The sequence below is a fragment of the Cygnus atratus genome, chromosome 8 (genome assembly GCF_013377495.2).
Source record: "Cygnus atratus isolate AKBS03 ecotype Queensland, Australia chromosome 8, CAtr_DNAZoo_HiC_assembly, whole genome shotgun sequence".
NCBI lineage: Eukaryota > Metazoa > Chordata > Aves > Anseriformes > Anatidae > Cygnus > Cygnus atratus.
The window spans coordinates 515001-525075 of NC_066369.1; the positions used below are offsets into that span (position 1 = coordinate 515001).

The window sequence follows — 10075 nt, forward strand, 5'->3', positions numbered from 1 at the left end:
CTTATAGGATCATAGAATTACACCACTGGAGGGCTCAAGAAGTTCATTTTTCATTTTTAAATGACTGTTCCACCTATTCCAGATACAGCCATATTTGATAATTTGTACTGTTCCTGCTCTGTCTGGAAAGAGCTTGGCTGTCATCTGACCCAGCAGGGAGTTAACACAAGGAGAAAGGGGAAAAGCAGCATGGAGGCAATATCCACCATTTCACATGCTCCAACTCGTAAGAGACTCATCCAAGCCTGGTATATGCATACTGTGTTTGACCCTTGTAATGCAGATACTGCTAGAAAAACTGAGGCTTACCAACCTGATTTCTGACCACTGCAAAGTGTGGGCACAAAGCCCAACTATGCCAAGTGGAAGGTGGATGTGTTATGCTGCCTGCCAGAAATCCCAGACCCGTTCCTCATCTTACAAGTTTCTCCACTGAAATAATAATTCAGCTGGAAGAACCTGAGTATTTGGACTTACCCAGTTTCTTTTCTAATCATATGCCACCTATTTCTACATTTTCATAGATTGGAACTGGGGGTGGTGAGAGAAGAAACTGAGCAGGCTTCCCAGATCATTGCATCATTGTCCTCCTTGCGCTAGAGCCTCAAAAAGGGCTTCTGCAGTACTCTGACACAAAGCTACATCTGCTTCGAAGCACAGAAGCCACAATGAACTTCAACATTTTCCTATAACAGCTCACAGAAGTTACCACCTCTTCATGTGATCAGGAAAGTCAGTTCATCACAGTTTTCCATATCATAACAATTAAACTTGTTTTCATTTCATTACCTGTAACTGAGAGTAAAGAAAAAAGAAGAAGAAAAGACAATTTTCTTTAAAAATAAATGAAGCAGTCAAGATGCGGCAAACTACTCACAAGAGAATTCATCCTTGGAATTTAATATAGTACAAGCTCTGCAGTGCACCAGTACACACTTTAAATAATGCTTTTCCAAGACACATAATCCCTCCCTATTAATGAAAGCAAGCAAACAAACAAACAAACAAAACCACAGAAGGCCATATATCTAAGTTCAGTAACTATTGCCACTACAGTAGCAGGTACACATTACAGTAGTACTGGAGACAGCTGACTTAAAGGTATGACTACTTTCAGTATGAGCAGACTACAAGAAATGAACTGCTTTTTTCAGATTTTAGTATTGTAGCCCCAAGGAAAAACTGAAGTGGTGACAGAAGAATGCTACAAGTGTATCACAACACACACTGAATAATTGTTCTGATTTACTGCTGTGCTGGGAGATCCTGAAGATCACATCATCTAGTTCCTAGACTAGGTCTTATGGTTCCCTGATTTAAATTTCTGTATTTGCTGCCTTTGGCAAAAGCACCTGGGAATATGAACCAGGAACACATACAATTACAGAGAGCTGCCAGGCTGGAAACACAGACATCAAGGCCTACCTATCTGGAATGCTTTCATGAAGAGCCTCTTTTGTACATTAGCTGTAACAGAGGAGAGAAGTGATGGAGGACTGAGATGGTGATTGCTGGACTTCTTCCTCAATAAAATCCAACAACCACAACATCCCCATCAAGGCACATGGAAAGCTAGCAGCTCTAGTGGTGGGAGTCAGGAAGAATACCCAGGGTGGGTAGGGCAGGGCAGGACCTCACCAGCCAGGAGCAGCGCAGGCAGGTGGGCTGAGCAGGGGAAGCCAGGGGCAGCCCCAGCACCCGCCTGACACCCCAGTGGGGCTGGGAACAGTCCAAGGCCAGGCTGGGACATCAGCCCCCAAGCCCTGCCCAGCTCCGTGGGGCTATGGCTGGGCAGGGCAGGGCTGTGGGGAGCTGAAGTTGGGTTCTGGGCAGTGGGCAGGGTGGGGGAGAGGCCCCAGGTGGGGCTGATCAGAGCCATCTGGCCCTGATCCCTGAACCCTGGCAAGTATGAATGTACACTTCAGAATGGTTTCCGTAATGAGGAAAAAAAACCACCTTAACAATATCTCTGGTTTTCCTCCTTTTAGAGAGCTAGGAGTAAAATTCCCATCCATTTCAGTACTGCATCTATTATTAGCATCTATCCTCTATCAGGAGGGGAAAAAAGGAACTGTCTCTTAATTTCTGGATCTCAGCTCTTCCATTCAGGCATTCAGAATGATTTTAATGTTCAGATGAAACTCACAGTGCAAGATCTTGCACTTACTCTTTCAGTGGGTGAAACTATGTAACTGAAGAATACTCTATGAACATTTTCTGCCCTCATCTGTACTTCTGCTTCCAGCTTTATGAGAATATTGTAATAGTCTACAGCTTTACTTTCTAAATCATTTACATACTTTTTTTCCCCCAATGCTTTTTTCCCCCCAATTTTCAGCCATGTAGGATCAAATGTACCAAAATTAGTGTGCCCCTCAAGATTATTTTTTCTCTCCTTTTACTACTCTTTTTTGCAAATAAAGCTTCATAACAGAATTTGAGTCTATTTTCAAAGATAAAATTTTTGGCTTATCAAATGTCTGTAGACATCAAAATTGCTTTTCTTGCCTACAATTCTGTCACAAACATCCCAGCAAAACAAAACAGATGTTTATACTTATATTACTTTCTGTTTTGACTCTGCTTATTGTGAACAATTCTGAACAATATTGCAAATAGGCAGCAAACACATACTGTTGAAGGAATAATAGCAATCTTCTGTTTAAATGTTTTAGCTAGTATTCAACATGTAGGAGACTAAAGAATCTTGAGATAAAAGTTAACTGTTAACTTTTTTTTTTTTTTTAATTAAAGTCCAGAAATGAGTGCTACATTACTGCTACAATATTGATTCTTCAAAAAGTAATACAGTGAGTACTTGAGGTGTAGTGCTTTCAGGACTTACTCAGTGTTATAATTAGCAATCGAATCTGTGGTTGTACAGGCTAGTGAAAAAAGTGCTTTTTGAGGAATTTCATAAAGGTTGGACTAGATGATCTTAGAGGTCTTTTCCAACCTAAATGATTCTATAATTCTGATCATGTGTAAGATATCACAGAATTAGTGTACAATTAAATTTTGCTCTGGCCAGCATTAGGTATGCCATAATAACTATGCACAGCTGAAAATTTTCAGAACATTCTCTGCTTCACTGATTCTATCAACCAATACAGGATCCTTCAGAGTAGTTGCAAGTAATTATTGAGGAATGCTCATTGTTGTTCTTCTAAATACACATGTGCCTATCTAGCACATGCTGCTATACGCAGCACACAACCCGATTCAATGCCTTCATAAATGTTACATGTTTAAATTCAAGTGCACACATAACTGCTTGGTTGCATGAAGTCTAAGACAGCTCACAGACCCTTATTTCACATGCAAAAAAAAACTAAAAAACTGTTTCAAGAACAATCATGTATACAATTACAGGTTAATTTCTCAGTCTTGCTAACTGTGATGTTGAAAGACTTCCAAAGGACGCTCCATGGTCTTGCTTCCACAGAAACAGTAAAATCAGCACTTGTCTAATTGACAAGGTCAAAATTCAAGCTGGCAATTTTTCCCACAAAACATCTTCAGCTGTCTACAAGAACTTAGGCAGCCTAGATTTACTAGACTACTTCTAATTTACAGTAGTTTTGCTACAGTGGATTTCAGAGGTGCAGTTGATGAAACTAAAATTCTACTTGGATTACAGCATATAGCAATAAAATAAAACTCTGTGGGTTGATCTGTAATACTCAGCAGGTATTTCACTTCTGGCCTTTTTCCCTTAATTTTTCATTGGTTTAGGTCATCTATAGGTACTCAGGTGCTATTGTATCATAGAATTGGACATCTCACAACTGTATTGTTCTGTGTGTCTCATTCTTCAAATCTCCAAGGAGAATTCAGTGCCAGTATTTCAACAAGTGTCTATTCTAAGAGCAATACACATACCTAACTCTGACAAAGCAATTTACAGAAATTTCATTTAGTCTCTATGGATTGCTCTGATTTTGCTGAAGAAAATACTCTGGATTCCTGAAGTCCCCCTAGTGCACACCTGAAGAAGCTGATGTCTTGGCTAAGCAGATCATCAGGGAATCCCTGTTCTGCCTAAACCCATCAGGAAGCTGCAAACCTGGCTGTTCCATACCCAGGACTCAGTGCTGGGGCTCAGCCCCACAGGCAGCCTCATTCACAGCACTGGTAGAATTGATTTCACCACAGGAGTACTCCATGGTCTGTGCTTGAAGGGAAAATTAAATGCTGGGTATTTAAATGATGGTTTAAAGGCCAGCCACTTTCAGGCTGTACACTGTAATGCCACATACAAAGTTATCCTAGGTCTGGAGACATCTCCTCTGCACAGAAGAGAGGCAGCATTTTCACCACACTTGTTTTTCTTAGGCATCTTTTCATTATTCAAAATTATTTTGTTGTGTGTGATCACAAAAAGGTATTAAATTGCTTTGTTTGTTTCCCAGGCAGTTCTTGGAACATAGTGATGGGGATGAGTTTAGTCCATTTTCCAGAAAGTGCCTCTACCAAGGAGAAAGGCACAAAGAAAAGTGTATTTCATCTGTATAACCCAATGTTACCATTATGATCACATAATATCTAATTATGTACTCCATAAATCTTCATATTTTGTTATGAAGCTCATAATAACAAAGTCTGATAAATAGATTCTCTTGCCTGGCCACTACCAGTTGAGTAGAAAAAATACTTATTTATGAAGCTTTATTAATAAAACGTGAATAATTCAAACAGCTTCTTCAGTGAAGAAACAGCAGTAGAGTATATTCTTATTTGCATATAAATGAAATGATACTTTAGTGTCGGAGTGAAGAATTAAATAATAAGAATTTTTACAGTGCAATCCTGACAGCCTCATAAATATCATGGTCATAAGTTGCAGTTTCCTAAAATCTCATTTTATCTTTTATTACAAAAATATGACCAAAGGGCCAAGTCCTCCTCATTTTACATGTGTGAATATTCCCAACGACAACACAATTATTCAATAAGTGAGGTTACTGGATCAGCCTTATGTCAGATAGTGGAAAAAAAACAAAGTGTTACCTACATATCTATTAGGAGAACAGAATCTCTCATTTAACCATGAAAAGAAACACCTTTTATGTTGGTAAAATATAGAGAAGGACAAAGAAAATGTATACTTTCAAACAGATGCTCCAGGTAACGATAATATAGAATATGAGGAAAGGAAGAGCACTCAGCTAATATGCACATAAGATACCAGTTTTCCCTTTAGTCACATAGGTACCATTTTGGCTAGGCACAGTATTCCTGTTAAGCTGTAAGCAACCTCAGAAGTTGCAGAAAACACAAGAACATTCAAATTACTTTAAATGGATTGTTGCTGCTGGAAGAAGCCTTAATTATGTCTATTTTAATTTTGTCTAAAGGCTGAAAAAGTCTCTGAAGCATAACCCCAGACCAGCTATGTTGCTTTGCTTTTGGCTGTACTCTCAATCATTTGCTGAGGCACATTTGATGAACTGACCCAATAAAAGGCTGCAGTAGTAGAGTATGGAAGGACTGGATTTGGATAGAGAGAGATTTGAGCTGGATGAAAAGCATTCTTCTAGGTGGTAAATAAAGGCAAGGGCCAGGGATACTACTTGAGAAACTGCTGAGATATTTAGTAATCTGAGCAGCTGGGACAAGAAGTGGGTGCAGTCATCTCCCCATTATCTGCAAGTGGTATTTTTCTACGCCACAGTGCTGTGCAACTGGGACAGGACAGTCAAAGATGGGAAAGGCATACACAGAACGAAAGGCTAGATGTGGGGTGGAAGTAAGAAAAGAATTATTTATTGAGTTCTTGGAGAGCTTATAAATACAGAAATGTATTTATAAAGTCTATAAAAGAGGGACTATTGGAGTATACAGTCTGCTGTCCTATAAATTACAGGCAAGTGCATTTAACCCAATTAGCCCTGAACTGTGCAGTACTCAAACACAGTATAGCTTGTGTTTAGCTAACTGCATGTTCCAGGAAGGCACTGAGCCCTGATCTGAAAACATCAAGAGCCCAGAAATCAACCACATTATTGTCAGTGGTACTGAACTGGGTACTGAAGGCCATACTGTTTGAACTTGCTTGATTCCAGCTACCACGCATTATTCCTTCTTACATCACTCTGTGGTAAATTCAAAGGTCCTTATATTCAATACTTCTTTCTGTGCGTGTTATGTATACGCTATTATAAACTCACCTTTCAATATTTTTGATTCAGTAGATTTTTAGTTCTTCTGTTACATGGCATTTTCTCTGACAGAACATCCTACAGCTCTTTTCTGTACTCATTTCTTTTTTTTTTTTTTTGTATCCATCTTGCAACATGAGCACCAGAACTATATAAGCTATGCCTGAATCACTCTCCGCAATTTGTACATAGATGTAAAAATTACCACCATTAATATCTGCACTGTGTCTGCACATCGAGGTTTGCATGGACCCTTTGTGCTACAACATCACACTTGGAACCTGTGTTCAGCTACTTGCCATTTGACTTACTAGTCCTTTTCAAACTTCTTCATTGCTTAGGATAACCTGCATTCATTTATTCCTAGGTACATGTCTTCTGTTGACTTTATGAAAGCATACTTTGTTTTAATGGGACCCAGTTTATGAAAGGTCAAGAATTCCTCTGCATCTTTGCCTGAAGTAATTTTTATGTCTATTTTTAACTCACTCTAAATGGGCTTCAGAGGCTGCTATATTCCAGTATATTTTCTGACACCACAGTAATTCTTGACATTTCAGATAGATCTAACTGATCAGAAAATACTGGCACAGACAGTCACTGCCACATCCGAGTGCATTATTCTAGGGCTTCACAGCATTGTGAAGTACTCATTTGCATGTGAGAGCAAAGCTGGCAATCTCAGCTTTCATGTAAAATGGTTAAGGTATGGAAATGGAAAATGAAAAACAGGAAAAAAAAAAACAACCTTCAGTCCCATGGTTTTCAAATCAATCTCTTCATGTTAGTGCAAGACTCATGAGTCCTGAATGATTGAATTTGACAGTATTCCTAAAGGGCACAACAGCATGAAGAGATTTGTCTCAACCTGGTGCTAAAGAGAGAAAAATTTGCCATAGAATCATATTGCTTGACAATAAGAGGAATTAAAAGTTGGGAAGCGTGACATTTAAGCTAACGATGACTGAATAACACATTTAACAGTCTATACTAACATTAAAATAGAATTTTATATATTGGTGTGTGTTTATATATATATACACGCATATTGCCAAGACAGTAATCACTTGTATTTCTTCATTTCTAAGTAGCTTCTAATTTCTCATTCTAAGTTTCTAATTTATGAGCAAATGGTCTCGGTAGCAGGGAACGTAAGGATCTCCTACCTCTGTCTGCACTGGAAACATTCATCAATTATCCTCCTGGATACCTCCTGTCTTTGTTTCAAGGCTGGAGCACAGTATAAACACAAGGAGACTTATGCTGGTTTAACAGGCCTAGGAAGAGGTTAATAGCTATGTTCTAGTGTCAACACAGACTATTTTAGATCTGTCAACAGACACAAAAATTTTGATTCACCTGCAGATTCTGGCAGCAGTGGATGCAATCACACAGCAATGTTTTCATCCTTTCTTGGAGAGCTCCCAGAGGTTGGCTTTGCAAATTGCTTGTCAGCCTTAAGCAACACTCAGCTTAGGCCTGGCTTGTCATTTGGCTTCTCATCCTTTAGATCCAACCTAGAGATAAAGCCACAAAGAGAAAACAGTTCAGCAGTTTGACTTGCAGAGCATTAGACATGCTGCTTTTTGTTTGTCATATTTGGTTGATGTAATTTCTTCTCTTTCCTTCTGAGAAGTTCTAACCTGGTACATTCTTGGAACTGGAAGCTCAATGTTGAGTAAGAAGATGGAGCCTTCTGTGCCCCAACAGCAAAGAAGGAAAGGGATATATACTTACCAAAGCCAACATAAAAGGAATGTTTCTCATGCTTTAGCAAAGGCAGAAGCTACGCCTTAGGCTATTCTACATTCATTCTGAATAAAACAAAAATAAGCTAGAGATAATTAAGTATTAAGGAAATATAGTGGAAATGGTATAAATAATCTATTACTCCTTAGAGAAGATGTACATGAAGAAAGACATTGCTAAAAAGGTGAATTTTGAGAAGATACTCTTATGAGGAGAGTCACAGCCAACTTGACTGATCTTCCTCCATAAATAGATGAGAAACAAGAACGTAAAAAGCCTTTTAGAGATAAATGAAGGTGAACATCAAGGCTGGCATTTCTGGCAGACTAAAAAGAGTAGGACAATAAAATAAGAGACAAATTTAGATTATATTGCAAGTGCAGTTATGATTGTGAGAACAAATAAATGTAAATTTGACATGATGGAGAACCAGAACCACTGGAAAGACAGCATGAGAGAGCACAATTCATTTAGATCAATAGGAAAGGAAGAAATGGAGAGGAACAAGTGATCAAGGTAGATAGATGAGAAGGTTATAAATGAAAAGGGTTTTAGGCATTGTAATGAAGAGAAATTGAGATATTGCAGGGAAGAAAACCACAGCTAAGCAGAGTCTAATTTAGAAGAGAAAATGAAAGGAATTTCTCGGAGAGAAAGCCAGTATTGATATCATTCACAGAGAAATGCCAAGAATGGAAACTTTACAGAAAGGGCGATGATTCAGTAGTTTACATTCTCACAACTCAAAGGCAGGCAGGCCAAGGAGGCAGGCTGGAGTTCTGACCTGGCCAGGAGGCAGCAGAGCTAAACATGTAACTCATAATCACCAACCATTCTGCAAATATTAACTTGAAAAAGTAATGCAACACAGTGCAGTGCAGTATTCAGAAATGAGTAAGATTGTCCCAATCTTAACTTAGCTAAATCTCCAGCTGCTGCACTGCTTTGTTAAAAGCTCTTAACAGAAAGTACAAATTAGAACAACCGTTGGAAAAAAAAATAAAACAACAAAACCACCAAAGTAGCTCAGCAACGTGTTTCAGCACCCTATTTCTAAACGGTGTAATAGGAGACTACACAACTTGATAAAAGTGGTGGAACCTGTTTCTGGTTTTAAAGTTTTTGCTAACCTAGCTGCAGCTTATTATAAGGTAATGGCCAAATTGCAATGCTGCGTTGGGAACTTTGGCAACTTCAGGCTTTGTTGTTATTTACCAAGGGCTGAAGTTAGGCATATTCAAATGCATAAGAGGAGCTATTCTTTAACAACTAAAAAAATGTTTTTCACCTTAAAATGAAAAGAAATAATGACCAAAAATATGAATAAAAGACAAAAAGTTCTAAATTATTCTATTTAGAAACATGCAACTGCATTGGTTTCCCTAATATTCCACCACTTTAAACAACAACAAAGCATAATTCCAATGAACAATCTCTTTTCCTTGCATCACTCAACAGAATTTGAAGCCCAGAAGTCCAGCAACTGATGGGCAGTGGACAGCGAAACCCAGAAGTTATTTAAAACACCTCTGCCCCACCGTGTGCATGCAGGGCTGCAGCTGACTGGCTAACCTACCGTCCTGCTTTGCACTTGCTGGGCCTCTCCTGCAAACCGTGGAGCCACAACCCGTAATGTTCCTGTTTGGTTTTGGTCCTTCAGTAGTCACAAGAACTGTTGATTTTAAACTTATGGCCACTAAAGTTCTGGTTTTCTTGCAGAGTGTAGCTTAGAAGAAAACACCTGCTGTGAGTAGGCTTAAACCCGTTCTACAAAAGTATCTCATGGGAAAGCTTTTAGGATGGCACAAGTCACAAGAATTCAAAGCCAGTGATCTCTGTCCTTGTCAGAGAAACAAAGGCATACGGAATCTTTTCCGTCACTGTTTCATGTTTTCCAGACACACTGTGATCCTGTGCTTGCTTGTTCCACAGCCAGTGGCTACAGCATAGACCGAAACCAAAATGCACATTTAATTTTGTATGCTGTGCAATCCCTTCTGTTACACAATTAGGTAATAAAACAACGGAGCAGGCCAAGCTATGTTCGCCCCGCGGCCGCAGCCGGGCTGAGGGGACGCTGAGGGGACGCCGAGGGGATGCCCCTCACGGCCCCTCAGAGCCACCCCGCTCGCGCCACCACTCGCCCCTCTGGGGTGCGCCTCTTC

General features: G+C 39.4%; 1 long non-coding RNA gene across 1 annotated transcript in view; it reads right to left on the minus strand.

Annotated features, from left to right (window-relative positions):
* Positions 1-7424: 7424 nt before the first annotated feature.
* Positions 7425-10075, minus strand: part of LOC126913398 (uncharacterized) — a 59424-nt gene continuing 56773 nt past the window's right edge. Inside the window, exon 3 of the long non-coding RNA XR_007708618.1 lies at positions 7425-7678. This is a non-coding gene — a long non-coding RNA (uncharacterized LOC126913398). The remainder of the gene's footprint in view (positions 7679-10075) is intronic.